Source organism: Petaurus breviceps, unplaced genomic scaffold, assembly GCF_028583685.1.
Source record: "Petaurus breviceps papuanus isolate PSGF00001 unplaced genomic scaffold, PetGlider_PUasm1.0 90897, whole genome shotgun sequence".
Classification (NCBI taxonomy): Eukaryota; Metazoa; Chordata; class Mammalia; order Diprotodontia; family Petauridae; genus Petaurus; species Petaurus breviceps.
The window spans coordinates 11,402,906-11,424,249 of NW_027187374.1; the positions used below are offsets into that span (position 1 = coordinate 11,402,906).

At 38.1% G+C, this 21,344-nt stretch overlaps 1 protein-coding gene across 19 annotated transcripts in view; it reads right to left on the minus strand.

Annotated features, from left to right (window-relative positions):
• TIAM1 (TIAM Rac1 associated GEF 1) overlaps positions 1-21,344 on the minus strand; it is a 354,474-nt gene that overhangs the window by 207,980 nt on the left and 125,150 nt on the right. For 15 of the 19 annotated variants that reach the window (XM_069074987.1, XM_069074981.1, XM_069074982.1 and 12 more), the window contains one exon: positions 19,382-19,488. The exons of the other annotated variants lie outside the window; for them this stretch is intronic. The gene's annotated coding sequence lies outside the window, so the exon portion shown is untranslated. The remainder of the gene's footprint in view (positions 1-19,381; positions 19,489-21,344) is intronic. 19 annotated transcript variants of the gene reach the window in all.

The window sequence follows — 21,344 nt, forward strand, 5'->3', positions numbered from 1 at the left end:
GGTAATAGTCACTGGAATTTATTGAGTGGAAAGATAGGCTTGATAGGATCAGATCTGTGCCTTAGCAAAATCATTTTGGCACCTGAGTGGAGAATAGAATGGAGTGTGGAAAGACATGAGGTACGGAGAGTAATTATGAGGTTACTGCGATAGTCAAGGCAAGAGGTGACACAGGCATGTACAGGGATGCTGACTATGTGAGCAGACAGATGGGGACACATACAAGAGAGGTTTGGAAAATAGAAATAACAAAGCACTGAATATGTGGAATGAGTGAGAACAATGAGTCAAGGATAATTATTACTGAGGCTTTGTCACCCTGGGTGACAATGCAGATACAATTGGCCTTAAAAGTAATAAGAATGGCGGGGCAGAGCCAAGATGGCAGAGTAGAAGCACGACCCTCCCGCGGCTCTGGCTTCCACCTTCCCCAATCCATGTAAAAAGGGGACTCTAAACAAACTTTGGAGCTGCAGAACCCACAAAATGACACAGAAAAGCTAACCTCCTGCTGAGGACAGCCAGGCAGGCCGGCAGAAATCGGCCAGCTCAGTGCTCTGGGAGCCCGGACCAGCCCCACGTCAAGGTTTTAGCCCAAGGGCGGGCCTGACCAGCCACCAGCCAGAGGGACTCCAGATCAGCAGCAGCTGTGGCTATTTCCAGATTTATCAACACACAGATGCAAAGGACAAAGTGAGAGGCCGGTGCAGTCTGGACTTTGGGACCAGTAAGTGGGAGTGTGTGGCTTTTACCCCTGGGGAGAGAAGCCACTGAGACGCCAGTGCCACATGGCAGCTTCAGCAATTGCTCTTGCTTTAACCTGCTTGGATTTGGATTGCAGTCTAGGGTAGAGGTCCTGGGGTGTGTGTCCAGCTTGCCAGAGCGTATGGAAACCTCAGAGAAGGCACCCATCTAATACCTCCAGCAGCTGAGAAAACCCCAGTATTTGGAACAAAAGCTCCCCTGTCTGGTGGCAGAGTCCTACTGTGGCAAAAAGCCCAAAAGTCAAGTAATTGAGTGGCAAAATGAGCAGGCAAAGGAAACAAAGCAGACGAAAGATTCCAACATTACACTCCTATTTTGGGGACAAAAAGGAGCAAAGCATGGAAGAGGAGGAAAACAGTGAAGTCAGAACTCCTGCACCAAAAGCTTCAAAGGAAAATACAAGCTGGTTACAGGCCATAGAGGACCTTAAGAAGCAGATAAAAGAATTACAGGAAAAATTGGGAAGAGAAATGAGAACAATGCAAGAAAATTATGAAATGAGAGTCAACAGCCTGACTGAGGAAAATCATACCTTAAAAAACAGACTGACTCAAATGGCAAAGGAGGCTCAAAAAGGCAATGAGGAGAAGAATGCCTTAAAAAGCCTAATTTGCCAGATTTAGAAAAAAGAATCTCAAAAGCTCAATGAGGAGAATCATTGCTTCAGAATTAGAATGGAGCAAATGGAAGCTAATGACCTTATGAGAAATCAAGATGCTGTTAAACAGATCCAAACAAATGAAAGAATAGAAGGCAATGTGAAATATCTCATGGGAAAAACCACTGACCTGGAAAATAGATCCAGGAGACATAATTTAAAAATTACTGGACTACCTGAAAGCCATGACCAAAGTAAGAACCTAGAAATCATCCTTCAGGAAGTTCTCAAAGAAAACTGTCCTGATGTTTTAGAAGTAGAGAACAAAATAGAGGTTGAAAGAATCTACCGATCACCTCTTGAAAAAGATCCCAAAAAGAAAACTCCTAGGAATATTATAGCTAGGTTCCGAAATTCCCAAATTAAGGAGAGAATATTACAAGCTGCAAGGGAGAAACAATTTGAATATTGTGGAAACACAATCAGGATAACCCAGGATCTGGCAGCTTCTACACTGAGGGATCAAAGGGCCTGGAATATGATATTCCAGAGGTCAAAGGAGCTGAGATTAAAACCAAGAGTCAGCTACCCAGCAAAACTGAGTATCATGTTTCAGGGAAAAATATGGTCATTCAGTGGAATAGAGGACTTTCAAGCATTCTTGATGAAAAAAACAGAGTGGAATAGAAATTTGACATTCAGATACAAGAAGCAAGAGAAGCATGGGAAGATAAATAGGGAAAAGAAATCATAAGGAACTTATCAAAGTTGAACTATTAACATTCCTACATGGAAAAACAATAATTGTAACTGATGAAACTTTTCTCAGTAGTTGAAGGGATTAGAAATATATATATATATATATATATGAGGGTATATGGGCATATGAATACATATGTGAATGTGTGTATATATGTTTACAGGTATACATAGATAGAGGGCACAGTACCAATTTAACAGTAAGGGATGATACTTAAAAGGTGAAATTAAGAGGTGAGAGGAATATAATGAGAGGAGAAGGGGAGAGACAGATTGGGGTAAACTATCTCATGCAGAAGAGGTAAGGGAAAATGGTTACAATGGAGGGGAAGAATAGGAAGGGAAAAAGGAATGGGTCAACCTCATTCCCATTGAATCTGGATTGAGGAGGGAGTGAAATACACACTAAATAGGGTATCTCACTCTCCAGGAGAATAGGGGGGGAAGGGGATCAGAGGGGGAATGATGGAAGGGAGGGCAGGATGGGGGGGAGGGAAGTTGGAAGCACCCACTTTTGAAAAGGGACTGGATCAAAGTAGAGAATAGAACAAGTGGGAGGTGGGATAGGAGGGAGGGAAATATAGTCAATCTTTTACAATATATCTACTATGTTATTGTTTTGCATTAGCCACACATGTACAACCTATACTGAACTGCTTATCTTCCCAGTAAGGGTGGGTAACAAGGAAGGAAGGGAATGAATCTGGAATTGAAAGTTTTAAAATCAAATATTCAAATATATGTACGTATATGTATATGTGTGTATACATATATATGTATATATACTATTATCAATACCATCTTATATGTAATTGGGAAATAAGATATACAGGCACTGAGGCATAGAGATCCACTGGAAAAGTTGAAAGGGGTAGGGGAGAAAATATGGGAGAGAGCAGATTGGAGGAGGGGATATCCTGTGGGACTGCTATTTTGGGGCAGTGGGTAGGGGAAAAATGGGGAGAAAATTTGTAACTCAAAATCTGGCGGAAATGAATGATGTAAATCAAAAGTTAATAAAGCATTAAACAAAAGTAATAATAATGTAAGGAAGAAGAGGTCTGAAAGGAAAGATGAGTTCTTTGGGAATTTAGGGTGTGTTAACTCTGATATGCCTATAGGATCCCCAATACATGACATCCAAAAGCATTTGGTAATGTGAGATTAAAGCTCAGGAAAGAGATTAGGAAAGAATATTTAGAACTGGGATTCATCTGCATAGAGATCATAGCTGAATCCATGGGAACTGATGAGATCATCAAAGGAGGAAGAATAGGGGGAAAGGCCCAAGTCAGTCTTGTAGGACACACTCACAATTAGTGCATTTGACAAGGCTGAAAATCCAACAGAAGAGACTAAGAAGACAGGTGAAGAAGGAAGGGAGAGAGGGAGGAAGGGAGGGAGAGGGAGAAGGAGAGAGAGAGATGTAACAAAAATCCAAAGAAGAGAGAGTATCCAGAAGGAGAGAATAGTCAACAATATCAAATGCTACAGAGGGACTGAGAAGCAAAAGTAAGAAGGAAAGCACTGGTAACACTGGAGAAACAAGAAGTAGCAATGGGAAGCAAAGAGCATCTCCCCTACCATGGCCAGAGAATTGGTAAGAATAAGTGAAAGCACAACCAGTATTGGAATGGGTGGGCAATGATGATGCACTGTCACCATGAAGGAGCCAGGATTCAGTGAGTAGCAGAAATGAGAAAGAAAAAGGTTCTTTTTTTTTTTGCCTTTTTTTTTTGAAGAGCAGTTGAAGTTAAGTGACTTGCCCAAGGTCACATGGCTAGTTTTTGTGTTAAGTGTCTGAGACCAGATTTGAACTCAGGGACTCCTGACTCTAGGGCTGGTGCTCTATTCACTGCACCACCTAGCCACCCCAAGAAAAAAGTTTAAGATAAGAAAAGGGTTGTTAATTATGGGCAGGCATTCCAGAGAGCACAGATCTGGAAAAGAACATAATACTGGGTTTGTTTGTGTTGTTGTTGGGGGGGAGGGGGAAGGCAGGGCAATTGGGGTTAAGTAACTTGCCCAAGGTCACACAGCTAGATTTTGTGTTAAGTATCTGAGCGGCATTTGAACTCAGATCCTCCTGACTCCAGGGTCTGTGCTCTATTCACTATGCCACCTAGCTGTTGCCATAATATTGTTGAAAGAGATTGATGTGAGGGAGTAGGCAGGGGGAAGATGGGAAATGGGAGTTTGTACGTTAGCAATGAGGGTGGGGGGTGGGGCAGGGGGTTCAGAATCATTGGGACGCATAATGGGGAGATGATGCAAGACAAATATGCTGAATAATGAATAACAAAACTTCTCTCCTTTATATTGGTAGCTGTCAAGCCTTGTGTGATACTTCCTGTCTGTCATTCCTTGGTAATTGAATACTTTCTTTTGGGATTGCTTGTAGTATTGACCTAGAAACTCCAGATTTTGGCTATAAAATTTCTGAGAGTCTCCATTTTGGAGTTTCTTTCAGGGGGTGATTAGTGAATTCTTTCTATTTTTACTTTGCCTTCTAGTTCTAATAGGACAGCAGTTTTATTTATTAAATCATAGTATTCAGGCTTTTTTTGCTCATGCTTTTCAGGGGAAAGGAAAGGAAGAAATACATATTATATTAAGCATCTAATATGTGCCAGGCACTGAGCTGAGCATTTTTTTAAACAAATATCTCATCTGAATCTTAGAATCCTTGGATATATGTATTATTACTATCTTCATTATCATCTTTTTTTTTTTTTTAACAATTAAGCAAACTGAGACAGACAGAGAAGTTAAGTGACTTGCCAAGGATCACATGCAGTGAAATGTTAAGGCCAGAATTGAATTCAGGTTCAACCCTGCACACCATCCATTTCATCTAGCTGGTTCATGGAGATTTTTATATTATCTGTCCTTGACCTGTTTTCTAAATTAGTTGCTTCTGATAGGAGAAATCATCTTTTTTTTTTCAGTGTTTTTATTTGGTTCTAATGTTTTTTCCTATGAAATCTCTTATTTCTTTCTGGTTCATTTTAACTTTTAGAGTGTCCATTACCTGAATAAGGTTAATTTATCACTTTTTGTCCTAAGATATTTATTATCCTTCCAATTCTTGCTTCCATTACCCTTCATTTCATTTATAATTACATTTTGTATTTTGTTTCATTTTTCCCAGGCATTCTGTGAATAGTAACATTTCTGGAGCCTCATCTGAGCTCTCAAGTCCCCCTGTTCCCAGGCACTGTGATGGAGGCTTTAATTGTCACTGAAATGTGCCTAATCATCATTGGTCAATTTTTGTCTTGTCTGCCCTCAAGCTGGCTTTTCTGGTGGACCCCTTTCTGGCTTTCAGCTTGTTGTCTTGTTCTAGATAAAGGTAATTACTGAAGATGTTCTTTATATTTCTTGAATATTATTTGGTCTGGTATGGTAACACCTAATTTTTCTGGAGGGACCCTATCAATCCTTTCTGGGAGACCCTAAAAATAAGCCATGCCTAAACTTTATTTAGATTTTCCCTCAGATAGGGGCATCATGGGATAAGTAGCCAGAGAGAGCAAGAAAGTCTGAATACTCTCTCTATGGGTTGAATTCCTCCAGGACTGAATTGGTCTTTGTGGCAGCAGACCCACGGACCCTTTGTGATTAGGGATCACTGGGGCCATTGGTAACAATAGCAAAACTGTGACTCTTCCAAAATGTTCCTTCATATCAATTTTTTTTTAACACAAAAGAAACATTTAAGTTACAAAGCATGTCATCACTGTTTACATAGAGAGGCAGACTGGCATACTGGATTTGGAATTTTAAAACTGGGGTTCAAATTCCACATCTGACATAAAGTTAAAATCGCTAGGCCTTGGGTTCTTCATCTTTAAAATTAGGGAACTGGACTAGATGATCTGTAAATACTCTTTTGGTGCCAAAATGCCATGCTCTTATGACTTAGAACCATGAGATTTGATTTGAAGTCCTATTGGAGCTCCAACACACAGTTTCAGTTTCTCAATATGTGAAAGGAAATTCTAACAGTTGCTTATGAAAAAGCATTTTATAAACCACAACATACTGTATATCAATGTAAAATATTATATTTTTATCAGTGTTGTTTTTGATTATGATAATAATTTGTTGTTGTTTACTCATTTTTCAGTTGTGTCCAACTCTTTATGACTCCCTCTTGGGGCTCTCTTGGCAAAGATACTGGAGTGGTTTGCCATTTCCTTCTCAAGCTCATTTTACAGATGAGGAAACTAAGACAGAGTTAAGTGACTATCCCAGGGTAACACAGCTAATAAATGTCTGAGGCCAGATTTGAACATAGGAACATGAGTCTTCCTGATTCCAGGCCCAGCACACTGTGCCAACTAGAAGTCATAATAAATAATCCCCACCTAATTCCAAGGAGACTGATGAGTTTTTTTGTATATTTTAAGCAATGAAGTGTAACATAATTGATTTTTATTCATACTATTACTACCATTACCACAGATAATGCTACTTAAGTATGTATGAAATTCTTAATATTACCACTTTGTTACTTGATGAAAGATATACTGATTTTGAAGACATAGGTGAGCTGAGTTCAAATTTTACCCTCTTTCTTATTTGTGGCCATTCACAAGATAGGTGTATACCTAAATCTCCTTTTCCTCCTCACCACATTTCATAAGAAACATAGCTTTCCTAGGTATCACAATGTACACTAAAATTTTTTAAGACAAGAAGATGACATTGAATCTGTTAACATTTATTAATTAGTAAATTAAAAATAACTATCAGGGAAAAGATTTCAAATAGTAAGTATGGTAGTCTTCCTGATTATTTAAAAAATATATACTTTTCCTCATCTTGTAACATTGTCATTTTTGGCCTCAACTGATATGATTTTGTAGGCCAAGTCATACATATCATGGTGCAGGAGCAACCCCTACTAAAAATCTGTTAAGAATGAAAATTAGGGTTCCATGAAAATAGTTGTGGATACCTCACAGGGTGCTTTGCATTCCAGAGTTTCAAACAGGGTGTGAATAGATAGTGATTAAAATTTTAAATCTGCTATTTTCATGAGGTTCCATAGATGTTTCAGAAGAGCTAACACTAGATAGAGATTGTTGGCAAAGAGGTCTGAGGTAAAACAAAATATCAAATTTTAATTATACTGCTGCATTTTATGTACATGTATATGTTACATGCATACAATGTATTTCAGCCCCATGCCAAGTCATCTATTAACAAGCCATAGGAAATAGTCAAACTTTCTCCACTTACTAAAGAACTACTCCCTGGGTAGAATACAACATCTGTAGATCCCACCTCCCATATCATATTCCACCTTGCCCCATTTCCACCCCCCCCCCCACAAAGCTAAAGCAGATAACATAACAGAAAGAAAATCACCTTAAGACATTTGAAATTCCCAAGATACTTTCCAACTTGCTCTCTTGAAATTCGAGAATTTTTCTGAAAATATATGTAAAAGGAAGGAAAGGAAGACCTAGGGGCCTATAAAAAGAAGCCCATGTTAAACATATAAACTAAAAAGTATCTAAAATGGAATCATGTAAACAGTGGAAGGATCAAACTTTTATAATTAAATTCCCTGGACAGTCTGGTAATGGTATTAAATAACATTTCAATACCTCAAATATCTGTGATCTTTTCAGTATGGGTTACAACCCTTTAACCTTTAATAAGCTTTAAAACTTCAGAAGACTTCTGGGCCCCTCTATAAGTTAGTAGATGGCCTTTTAAAGTTATAGCAGCCAAAAAAAGTCAGCTAACAGTAGACCAGAGCATGAATCTATCCTGACTTGGGATAAGCTGGTCCTCAGACAAATACAATACTTCACAGGTCTGGTACTTGAAGCTCTTATAAGACCTCGCTGAGCTTATGCTCTAGTAGCATAGTTTTTGAGAACTAAGTTTTTTACCTACATGACAAAATGTGTATCTCAAGTAGGGTTTTGGTAGAAGAAGAAGGGTAGCAACAGTGGATCTGATGGGATGAGAAGACACAAGGAGTTAGAACATGAAAAGCTGAAAGAACCCATGAGAGAAACACAGTCACAGGCAATCACTACAAAGAAAGGGGCTCAGACTGTAAGAACAAGGCCCAAATGGGCTAAAGGTATATTAAGAAAAAAGGTACATTACTGAACTATGGCGTCACACTCTCAATTATAGTGGCTGTACAATTGGGAGAGGGTCATTGAGGGGAAAATCCTCAGAAAAGAGACAGAGATAGATTTCAGACTGAGCTGTTTTGACAGAGGTGCTGTCTCTAGCTTGGGGCCCAGAGTTCACAAAAAGATAAAGAAAATTACAGATCCTTGTAACAGGTCAGTAGCAGGGTGAAGGGTAAACAGGAATGGCTAAATAACACTGATCACCATGAAATCCCCTTTAAATTGCTATTAGCATATAATATCTTATGCAGGCTTTCTACTGATCATAAAAATAATAATAACAGTAATAATAATAGCATTTATATAGTATTTTAAGCATTGCAAAATTCTTTACAAATGTTATTATATCATTTTATCCTCATGACAACCCTGAAAGGCATGTTATTATTATCTCCATTTTACAGATAAGGAAACTGAGGCAGTTAAGTGAATTGCCCAGGGTTTCAGAGCTAGTAAGTAACTGAGGCCAGATTCAAAATTGATTCTTCCTGACTCCACTGTTCCACCTAAGCTGCTTCAGTTTTCCAAACTCACTAATTTCTTCCTTCTGACAAGTTGGGTATACTCTGATGAAAAGATTTATTTCCACTTCTGCCTCCCACAATCTTTACCCAGTATTTTTCACCATGCCTTCCTCTTGGTTTTAGTTGTGGTTTCCATATTTTTAGGAAGGATATAGATAAAGTAGAGAGCATCTAGAGAAGGACAACTAGTACGGCGAAGAAAGATGAATTTATTCCATAAGTACTTTATTCACTGTGCCACCTAGCTGCCCTAAAGAGTCATATTAGGTATGATAGGAAGAAAAACTTTGTAACAATTAGAACTTTCCAAAAGTATGGGAGACTAAGGAGGAAATGTGGTTCCTCTTCACTGAAGGTTTTTCAAGTAAAGGCTAGATTGAACACTTCTCAGGTCAATGCTTTCGAGAATGTTCTTGTTTAGATACAGGTTTAAATTAGATGGCTTTTGGGGGCAGAGTCAAGATGGCAGAGTAGAAGCATGACCTCTGCCGGCTCTGGCTTCCACCTTCCCCAATTCATGTAAAAGAGGACTCTAAAACTTTAGAGCTGCAGAACCCACAAAATGGCACAGAGAAGATAACCTCCCATTGAGGACAGCCTGGTAGGCAGACAGCAAGTGTCCAGCGCAGTGCTCTGGGAGCCGAGCCCAGCTACTCGTGAGCCAGAGGTTTTAACCCAATGGCAGGCCTGACCAGCTGCCAGCTGGAGGGACTCCAGATCCCCAGCAGCTGTGGCCGTTTCCAGATTCATAAACACAGAGATGCAAAGGACAAAGTGAGAGGTCAGTGCAGTCTGTACTTTGGGACCCAGTAGTTGGAAGAGCATCAGCTTTTGCCCCCAGGGCAAGAAGAGGCTGAGATGCCATGCCAGGGCCACATTGCAGCTTTAGCTCCTGGCCTGCAAAGTGTAGGGGTACCAAGCAACCAGTCTGAGGGGTAATCACTCTTGCTTTAACCTGCTTGGATCTGGATTGAGGTCTAGGGTGGAGCTCCTGGGGTGCATGACCAGCTTGCCAGAGTGTGTGAAGGCTTCAGAGAGGGCACCCAACTAATACCTCTGGCAGCTGAGAAAACCCCAGTGTTTGGGATGAAAGCTCCCCTGTCTGTTGGCAGAGTCCTACTCTGGCAAAAAGCCCAGGGGTCAAGTGACTAAGGGGCGACATGAGGAAGCAAAACAAACAGAAGATTCCAACATTAGACTCCTATTCTGGGGACAAAAAGGAGCAAAGCATGGAACAGGAGGAAGACAGGGAAGTCAGAACTCCTGCACCAAAAGCTTCAAAGAAAAATATGAGCTGGTTACAGGCCATAGAGGACCTTAAGAAGCACATAAGAGAAGTGGAGGAAAAATTGGAAAGAGAAATGAGAACAATGCAAGAAAATTATGAAATGAGAGTCAACAGCCTGACTGAGGAAAATTACACCTTAAAAAACAGACTGACTCAATTGGCAAAAGAGGCTCAAAAAGGCAATGAGGAGAAGAATGCCTTAAAAAGCTGAATTTGCCAGATGGAAAAAGAATCTCAAAAGCTCAATGAGGAGAATCATTCCCTTGGATTTAGATTGTACCAAAGGGAAGCTAGTGACTTTAAGAGAAATCAAGATGCTGTTAAACAGATCCAAACAAATGAAAGAATAGAAGGCAATGTGAAATATCTCATGGGAAAATCACTGACCTGGAAAATAGAACCAGGAGAGATAATTTAAAAATTATTGGACTGCCTGAAAACCATGATCCAAAAAAGAACCTAGAAATCATCCTTCAAGAAATTCTCAAGGACAATTGCCCTAATGTTTTAGAACCAGAAGGCAAAAAAGAGATTGAAAGAATCCACCACACACCTCTTGAAAAAGATCCCAAAAAGAAAACTCCTAGGAATATTATAGCCAGGTTCCAGAATTCCCAGATCAAGGAGAAAATATTACAGGCAGCCAGGAAGAAACAATTTGAATACTGTGGAAACACAATCAGGATAACACAGGATCTGGCAGCTTCTACACTGAGGGATCAAAGGGCCTGGAATAGGATATTCCAGAGGGCAGAGGAGCTGGGATTAAAACCAAAAATCACATACCCAGCAAAACTGAGTATCATGTTTCAGGGGAAAATATAGTCATTCAGTGGAATAGAGGACTTTCAAGCATTCTTAATGAAAAAACCAGAGTTGAATAGAAAATTTGACATTCAGATACAAGAAGCAAGAGAAGCTTGAGAAGGTAAACAGGGAAAAGAAACCATAAGCCACTGATCAAAGTTGAACTATTAACATTCCTACATGGAAAAACGATAATTGTAACTGATTAAAATTTTCTCAGTATGAAAATAGTTGAAGGGAATACATATATACATATATATGTATATACAAATATATATATATATATATATATACACACACACACACACACACACACACATATATGTCTATATCGGAGGGTATACGGGTGTATGAATACATGTGTGAATGTGTGTATATATGCTTACAGGTATACGTAGATAGAGGGCACAGAACCAATTGAATAGGAAGAGATGATACTTAAAAGGGGAAATTAAGAAGTGAGAGAGGAATATAATGAGAGCAGATGGAGACAGAATGGGGTAAACTATCTCATAAAGAAGAGGCAAGGGTAAAGGGTTACAATAGAAGGGAAGAATAGGAAGGTAAAAGGGAATGGGTCATCCTTATTCTCACTGAATTTTGCTTGGGGAGGGAATGACATACACACTAAATAGGGTATCTCACCCTACAGGATAGTAGGAGGAAGGGGATGAGAGGGGGGATGATGGAAGCGAGAGCAGGCTGGGGGGGAGGGAAGTTGGAAGCACTCACTTTTGAAAAAGGGACGGGATCAAAGTCGGGGGTGGGATAGGAGGGAGGGAAATATAGTAAGTCTTTTACAATGTATCTACTATGTTAATGTTTTGCATTAGCCACACATGTACAATCTATACTGAACTGCTTATCTACCCAGTAAGGGTGGGTGACAAGGGAGGAAGGGAATGAATCTGGAATTCAAAGTTTTAAAATCAAATATTTAAAATTATATATACATATAAACTATTATTAATACTATCTTACATGTAATTGGGAAAGAATATATACAGGCACTGGGGCATAGAGATCCACCATGCCCTACTGGAAAAGTCTAAGGGGGTATGGGAGAAGATATGGGAGAGAGCAGATCAGAGGAGGGGATATCCTGTGGGACTGCTATTTTGGGGTGGTGGGTAGGGGAAAAACAGGGAGAAAATTTGTAACTCAAAATCTGGCAGAAATTAATGATGTAAATCAAAAGTTAATAAAGCATTTGAAAAATTAAAAAAAAAAAGATGGCTTTTAAGGCCCTTTCTAATCCTGGGATTCTGTGACATACCACAATTTGATCAGCCAAGTCCTATCTCAATCTTTGCACAGGATTTCAATTCTAGCTTTGTACTATCAGAAGTAATGTTGCTACTAATATTGCTGTACATGTTACATTTGATTTTCAAAAACTGTTATAGTAGAGGAGAAGTAGTAGCAGGTCCCACACAAGCTAGAAAAGCTTTACACAAGTCAAGTTGTAGGACCAACTAAGTCTGTAGTTTGCCCACAGAGTTATGATTTTTTTTTGGTCATAGCAATTCTCAAAGAGTGGAGTCAATGGAAGGAGTGCCTACACCAACTAAATTTACTGATCCCCAAGCACTGAATTAGAAGTAAAAGTTGTTGGAAATAATTTATTTCTAATTTTCATTTTTTTTAATTGTTGTCTAACTCATCTTTTTCTTTTTTATTGTAGTAGTTCCCAAGAAAAAAGGTATTGTTTCTAACACCTAACATGAGCCTTTGTAAACTAATGGTATTTAATAATAAAGTGAATAACAGTGAAGGCATAGAACTGCAGAAGTGAGAATAGGACCCATTTGTCTTGCTCTCCATCCAAGAATCTGTCTACCAGACTGGCTTGCCTCTAGGAACATGACATCCCCATTGGGCACTATTTTCCCAGCAGGAAAGAAGTACAGCATGTCAGTGTATGCAATTACTCTCCAGAGAAAAAATTATCCATTTGAATTCTAAAGAATTAATATCATCTGGTGTTGAAGAAGAGGGAGGTAGAGAAGGATGGGAGGGAACTGTTAGAGAATGTTAGTTATTGCCTCGTCCAACCCCTCATTTTGGAAATGAGGACACAGAAGGCTTCACAGTGATTTGCCCAAAGTCACAAAGATTTTTTAAAATTGCCTTTATCATTATGAACTTGACAAATGTCAACATTAACATTTCCCTATACAAAGAAAAAAAAGAAATATATATGAAAATATGCTGCATACATATTGGCTCCCACACTGCCCTAGAGGAGTTTATATTTAATCTTTAAGTATTCCCATGGGGATATTCTTCTACTCTCTTCTGTATATTTTTAAAAATTATTTCCTGGCACTTTGCTTTCTTTTTTTTTTCAGTAGCACTACCATTACCTTTACCATTACCACCTCCCTTCTCCCAAAAAAAGAAACTCAAAGTTATCCTTTGCAATAAATAGTCAGGATAAACAAACCCCCACATTGGTTATGTCCAAAAATATATGTATCTCATTTTGAACCTCACTGTAAGAATGTAAGAAACATAGTTTGCTTACAGATCATACAAAAGCAGGCACAGAATTTGACCCCTGGGCCACAGTTTACCAAACCCTACTCTGGTCTATCACCTGTCTTCAAAAAGGTAGAAAGAATGATCATTATTTTCTGGAAGCATCATGGAGGCAGTTAACACCCAGTCAGAACCAAAATTCAGGTCTCCTGAATCCTAAGCCAAAGCTGTTTTCCACTATAACACTCTTTATCCATTACAAAGTCCTATAAAATGAATGCAATTTATAGTGTAGAACTATATGCATTGGTTATTATATAAGGGCCAATACGATGCGATGAAAAGAGAATGTGGTTCTTAGAGGTAAAAGACCTGAGTTGAAGTCTGGCTTCAGATTACTACTAGTTATATACTTTGAACAAGTCACTTTTTCTTTCTCAGTTTCTTCCTTTGTAAAGGAATCATTCCTATTGTAAGTACTTCAAATGGTTGTGGTACAAATAAAATAAGGCTTGTAAAATACTTTCCTTAGCATTCACTTAACCCTTAACTTGATCTTAGACGTCCAGTCTGTGTACCTTCAAGGTAGTGACCACTGTCAGGGCATAGAAATGAACATATAGTCATGCTACCATTTTGATAATTTAGCAATAATTAGCTAGTAAAATCAACTAGCTAGTTGATTCTACTCTTAGCAATGGCATTTACTAAAATGGTATTATAAAAAAGTGTATCCATAAAACACCAGTACACTTCCTTTCTCCAGAACCTGGGCATACTCTGCCACAAATACACCTAGTATCTGTGGGAAGAGTGGACACCAACTTAAGGCATAGTAGTAGTGAACTGCTCTCCAGACAGACACAGATACAGAAAGGCAGTCACCCAAGGGAGGAAACAGCTTTAGACATTAATGGGAAATACACCAGTGAACAGATTATGAGCTATATAGTGTAATAAACCAATGTGAGGCAAAGTAATTCACAACTCTACAAATGCAGACCTAGAGGTCCTTATTCTTGAGGCAGAGACATAAAATAGGAAGCTACTGCAATAACCTAGGCAAGAGGGCAGCTAGGCGGTGCAGTGAGTAGAACACCGGCCCTGGAATGAGGAAGACCCGAGTTCAAATCCGGCCTCAGATACTTAGCACAAAAACTAGCCTGTGACCTTGGGCAAGTCACTTAACCCCAATTGCCCTCCAAAAAGCAAAAAAAAAATATAACCTAGGCAAGAAATGATGAGGCTGTGAACTTGGTTCTTAGAATTTAGAACTTAGTGAACCTTAGGTGGTACTTGCATGAGTGGAGAAGATGGATGGGATAAAAGAGATGCGATGAAGGAGAAAACAAAAGATTTGGCAAGAGGGAAGAGTCAAGGGTAATGCCAACATTATGAATCTGGAAGTCTGGAAGGTCAGTGGTAGCTTTGACAAATATAAGGACATTTGGAAGAGGGCTAAGTTGGTGGGAGGAGAGATATTAAGTTTAGGTTCATGTTTTGAGTTTTAAATGTCTCCAGAACTTATAGTTTGAAATGCACATCAGGTGATAAAGAATGAAACCTCGGGAGAAAGACTAAGAATATCCAGAGAGATCTAGGGAGTCATCTGCACAGAGATGATATTTAAACTTATGGGAACTGATGAAGATATCAAGAGAGAGAATATAGAGGGAAAAGAGAAGAGAGAGAATCTTGAAGAACACCCAGTTAAAGATAGGTCAAAAAAGAAGATTGAGGAGATACCAGACAGGGATGAAGTAAATCATGAGAGAATAGTATCATGAAAACAGAGGGAAGAGAGTATATAGGAAATGAGATGGTCAGTAGGATAAAGTACAGCTGATAGGTTGAAAAAGATGCAGATTGAAAAAAGGCCATGAGATTTGATCATTAAAAGATGAATGGCAATTCAGGACCGAGAAGTTTTAGTTGAGTGACTCATTGAAAGCCACAATGCAAAGTATTGAGGAGTGAAATAAGAGGAGAGGAAAGGAAAGGAAGCAGGGGCAAGTAAGTGTAAAAAGGTTTTTCAAGAAGTTTGACTGAGAGAAGGACAATAAAGCTTGAAGGGATATTGGGTTCTAGTGAAGGTTTTTAAAAGATGGGATAGGATGGGCACATTTGAAAGCAGTAGGGAAGGAGTCAGTTGATAAAGGTTGAAGATTCAAAAGAGAGGGATGGTTGAGGATGTAATCTTCTGTAAAAGACAGGAGGGGTTGGGTTCAAAGTCCCATAGAAAGGATCACTTTAACAAGGAAAAGAGCTACCTCTTTATCAGGGGAAAATGAGGAGGGGTGGGGAATTATATCAAAGGATATCAAGTAAATAAAATGGGAGATGAGGGAGCTCCTATTAAATAGCCTTTTCAGTAAGAAACTCTGGTCCTCAGCTAAGGGGGCAGGGGAACAGAGATAGATATGTTATGAGAGAGGATTAAAGAGAGAAGAGAAGGTCTGGGCTAGTTTCTAGGCAAAGTAACATATTAAGTTAGTTAGAGGAAAAATAAAACAACTGTCTTAGTGCAGTGAAGCACCAGCTGAGGTGGAATAACATAAATTAGTAATGTGCCAGTACAGTTGTGAAACTTCCTCCAACTGTATTCAGCAGCTCAGGGAGGAGGAGTAAAGGAGGCAAATGTTAGGCATGATATATACGGCAGTGGTTTGGTAAAATAGGAAAGGCGGGGCAAGAGATGCAGGAACAGAGGGAAGTATAGAGATGAAGCTACTATTGTGCTGGGATAGGAAAGAGAGGCAGTCAGAGAAGCGGTGATGTCTTAAGGAAGTTTAGATCAGCACCTCATGCCATACATCAAGATAATCTTCAGACCTAAAGACCGAGACATAAATAGGATCACATTATAAACAAACCAGAGGAATGAGGAAGAAATCCAACTTTTGGATAGGGAAAGAGTTTACGATGAAACAAGTGATAGCTTTAAAGGATTTTGCACACACACAAAAAAACTAGTAGTAAAAATTTGAAGTGAAACAGGTAGGTAGAAAGAAAATCTGTGCAACATTTCTCTTATTTAAAAGGATCTCATAAAAAACATAAAAGGATCTCATTTAAAAGGAATTAATTCAAATTTATAAAATTAAGAGTCATCCTCCAGAAAATAAATATCAAAGTAAGAAATCCAAGCTATCTATAATTTTATGAAAAAATGCTCTAAATCACTAATAATTACAGAAATACAAAGTAAATAAATTCTGAAGTTCCACCTCATACATGTCAGATTGGAAAAGGAAAAGGAAATTGAAATAGAAAAAAAGGAAAATGATGGGAGAGGGTATGGGAAAACAAGTGCGTTAATGAAATGTTGCTGGAGCTATGAATTGGTTCAGTCGTTCTGTAAAACAACTGGAAACTATTTACAGAAAACTAAGACCCAGCTATGCTACTATTAGAATTGTTCACAAAGAAAGAGGGAAAGGATCGATATTTACAATCAATTAGCCAGTCAGTTGATAAACAGCCAGCACTTATTAATTTTACTTATTATGTGTTAGGCACTGCTCTAAGTACTAAGGACACTGTGGAGCACTTAGAGCTTGGTCAGATATGAAATACGCCAAGGTCATCACTACATTCCAGGCTATTGCCAGTCATCCTGACTTCTGTCCTGCCACTGAACTTTGACGACCCCATGATGTCATTGGCCCTCTTTGAAAATGAAAGATGAATAGTAATATGCCCCCCAAAAAGAACAGTCCAAGTACTACTACTCGTTCTCTCACTTTCATTTCCAGATTCTGTATTTACCTCCTTCAGGAAGCATTCTTTCCTTCTTTGAAGTTCACTAGATAAAAATTTTCTACACAATCCAAATTATGGTAGGTGTAGCATACCATACCCTAAGTCATTTTTCTTCCTTTTTCAAGGTGTTCAGCATCTGACTCACCATCTCCCTCTCCTCTCCAGCTTTTGCCCTTATACACAAAGGAAGGAGTGAGGGGAATGGACATCACTTGAACCTCATTTTGAAGTGACACTGAGTGAATAGAGCCAGGAGAAAAATTTATACTATGCCAACAATATTGTAAAAACCAACAGTTTTGAAAGAATTAAGAACCCTGATCAACACAAGGATGAACCATGATTCAGAGAACTAATGATTTAGAATGATATCTACCTCCTAAAAGAGAAGTGATTGTATTAATAGAGAGTAAAACAATGCATTTCTGGACATGAACAATGTGAGAATGTATTTTGATTGTGAATTTGTTAACAGCATTTCGGGTTTGTTGTTGTTGTTTTGTTTTGTTTTGTTTTTCCCAATGTGCAGTTGGGGAGGTAGGAGGGAGAAAGGACAGGTGCTTGTTGATTGCAAGGAATACAATTTAATTTAAAAAATAAAGAAATAGGGCAGTGGGATATAAAGAAGCAAATAAATTCAAGAGTCTAGAATTTGATGACTTCAAAGACTACTGATAAGAACTCATTACTGAATAAAAACTATTGGGAATACTGGAAAGCAGTCTGACAGAAGCAAGGTATAGATTAATATACTTAACTAATGATTAATAATAAAATTGATAATAAATAATATAATCTATAATTAAGCTACAAGTGAGCATATGACTTAGACATAAAGGATAACATCATAGATAAATTAGAGGACCAAGCAAGAAGTTTCCTTTCAGGTCTATGGATGGGGGAGAGTTCATGACCCAACAAAGAAAAAAGAGGATCACTAAAGATAAAAGAGACAATTTTGATTGTATAAAACTAAAAAAAACTTTTGCACAAACAATATCACTGCAGTTAAAATTATAAGGGAAATAGGCAACTAGGGGAAAAACATTTTTGCAAGATCATCTGATAAGGGACTCCTTTTGGTTTTGTTGTTGTTGGGAGAGAGGAGACAGACTGGGTTTGCCTATTTTGTCCTAGTGAGAAGTATAGCCACTCATGACCCTGATCCCAATACTAATCACCATGGAAACTTTCACTTATTCCATTTTTTTTTTTGGCTTTTTGGAGGGCAAAAGGCAGGGCATTTGGGCTTAAGTGACTTGCCCAAGGTCACACAGCTAGTGTTAAGTGTCTGAGGCTGGATTTGAACTCAGGTCCTCCTGACTCCAGGGCGGGTACTCTATTCACTGTGCCACCTAGCTGCCCAAACCTATTCCATTTTTCCAATTCAGCTGTTTACTCATCCTTAGGCAGTCTGATATTCTTAAATTCCAAGGGGCTCATCATATTGATGCTTGACTTAGTGCAGACAGCAGATAGGCTTTAGCCCAACTGCAGATCAAAACTTCTAAGCTAAAGTGATCCACCAGCCTCAGCCTCCCTCAACAGTAGGTTGTAAAGCCATGATTTACCAGGTCCAGATCTAATTTCTAAGAATCATCATACTTCCTGACATCTATGACCAAACAAAAATCCTGGATGCCATATTTCAACAAAGCAAAATAGAGACACCACCTAAGAGAAACTCAAACAGAAAACGTTTAGGAAAGTTATAAGCAAAAAACAGACATTTAAAATAGGGAAGAATTCTTTGAATTTATTCTTTGAGCTAAAAGGAAAAAAGGAGCAACATTTAGTATCACACTGACTACATACAACTATGCTACAATTATGACAAAGGAGACAAATCAACCAAGAATAAATTATCCTGAAAAATGGAGTATAGTTAAATTACTACAATGTAAATTGAAAGAACCACACATACACAAATAACAGAATAAAAAAAATGAATGTTGCGATATTATAAAGGACAATTATGGCTTGAAAAAAGAGATATGTGAAGACATTCCTATTGTCCTCCTTTGCAGAGATGAAAGATCCACAAGTATTACTCATTACATAGACTTTCCAACTTTTTCAATGATCAGTGACACTGATTTTTTAAAGCTTTTTTTCTTTTCTTTGCAAATGCTATTTGTTGTATATGATGGCAAGAAGAAATAGGTAGAACTATGATATGAAAAAACAAGATAGCAATAAAAGTTTATTTTTTAAAAAAAGGATAGAGTCTTACCAGGAAGAAGTAGACCTTTAATAGAGTAGAGGACTTTTCAAGCATTCCTGATGAAAAGCTCAGAACTGGGTAGAATCTCTCAAACACAAATAGGTTACAAAAGAAACCTGGAGAAATTAAAAAAAAATTTGAGCAATTTAAAGGATCTAAATGATAATCAAGTATTTACATCCTAATTGGAGCAGGGGTGAGCCAGAGAAGAAAAAATAACAAAGAGAACAGAAAGGGACACAAGAAAATCAGGGCAGTTTTGTTATGATTAAATTACATTTAATAATCTTTAAAAACCATTTAGGTCCACGGTTTGATACACAGTGTTCTCTTTTTTTTATGTTCTTTGTGTATTGAAAGGTTCATGTTTGTCATTCATAATACAAAATAAAATTTTAAAGAGAATCATAGGATGGGGAGGAGGGGGGTAAACAGTTAAATCAGACTAGCTGAAGAGCATTCTGAATCACTGCTACTTCATAACTGGTGAATCATAGTGGCTTATGTTCTCCTAAAATCCTAAGAACAGGTTTAACAAGACTGAGAGGAAAGCCTAGAGAAGACAATATGGATATATTCTCATATAATAAGGTTCACAAGGATACTGACTTCCCAACTAAGAATCTATACCACTAACAAATTTATAAAGGATAAAAATTATTTCCCTACTGATGCGTAAACACTTCATATTCTGAATTTGTTTATTCTGTTAGGCTCGTCAATATTTATTTCTTCCTTTGCTTTCTCCAAGAGAATGTGAGCTCCTTAAGGACCTGGGCTATTATGTTTTTAATCTCTGTATTTCCAATACCTTGTATAATTCCTTGTACATAGAAGGCAGGCAAGAAATAAATTCTTGTTGATAATTTTGTCTTGTTATTTTATTTTAAAACTGTTACATGAACATTAAAATGTACCTATTTTACCCATCATATTTCCAGGATCAGAATCCTATATTTATTCAAATATTTTCACTAATTACATGTGAAATGAAATGTGATCTACCTCATCAAGTTAACAAAAATTAATATTCAAAAATTAGAAAGATGCAACATCAGCCACAGTTTTTCTTTCAGCATTTTCCCAATGTGCCAGCTATAATACAATTACATGTGACTTTTGTTTATGGATCTAGTGATTCATCCAATACCATAATTCCACCAAGGATGCTCAGGAAAAATGTAAGAAATATTCATTGCTAACTTGGAATCTATTAAAAAGAAATGAGGACGGGGCAGCCAGGTAGCACAGCAAGTAAGAGCACCGGCTCCAGTGTCATCTTGATACTGGGGATCAAATCTGGGCTCAGACACTTATTACCCACCCAGAAGCACCTGGCTGTGTAACCTTGAGCAAGTTACTTAACCACAATTGCTTTAAAAAAAATGAGGAAAATCAAACTCAACTTATTTCAAGATTTTAAAGATCTATAATTTCATTAGTGTGTATACTGCTTCCATTCCTTAATAGACAGTCTTTGTGAGAGTTGCTATGATGAAAAAAAAAAATCACTGCATGATGAGTCTCTTAGAACTTAGCTAGAATGGTCCTTAGAAAAAAAAAAAAAAGATGTGTTGATGATTACCAGGCCCACAGTTGAAGCCATTCCAGCTGGGTAGGACCCACCAGAACTCATGATCTAGACAGACTTTGATAGAAACAATCACACTAAGGCCACAGTGAGACACTGGATTAATAAGTGGAAGAATTCAGAATACAGCTAATTAAATATGTTTGGTGACAGCCAAAGACAATTCAATGGTGCAGGGGACAGAATTGTGGCCTTGGAGTTAGAAACCTGAATTCAAACCCTACCTCAGACACTCCCTAGTTCAATGACTCTGGACAAGTCATTTAACTTCTCTATTCCTCAGTTTCCTTGTTGGTAAAATATAGGTAATAATAACATCTACTCCAATAACATAAAGTGTTTTGCAAACTGTAAAGTGGTACATAAATGCTAGTTCTTGTT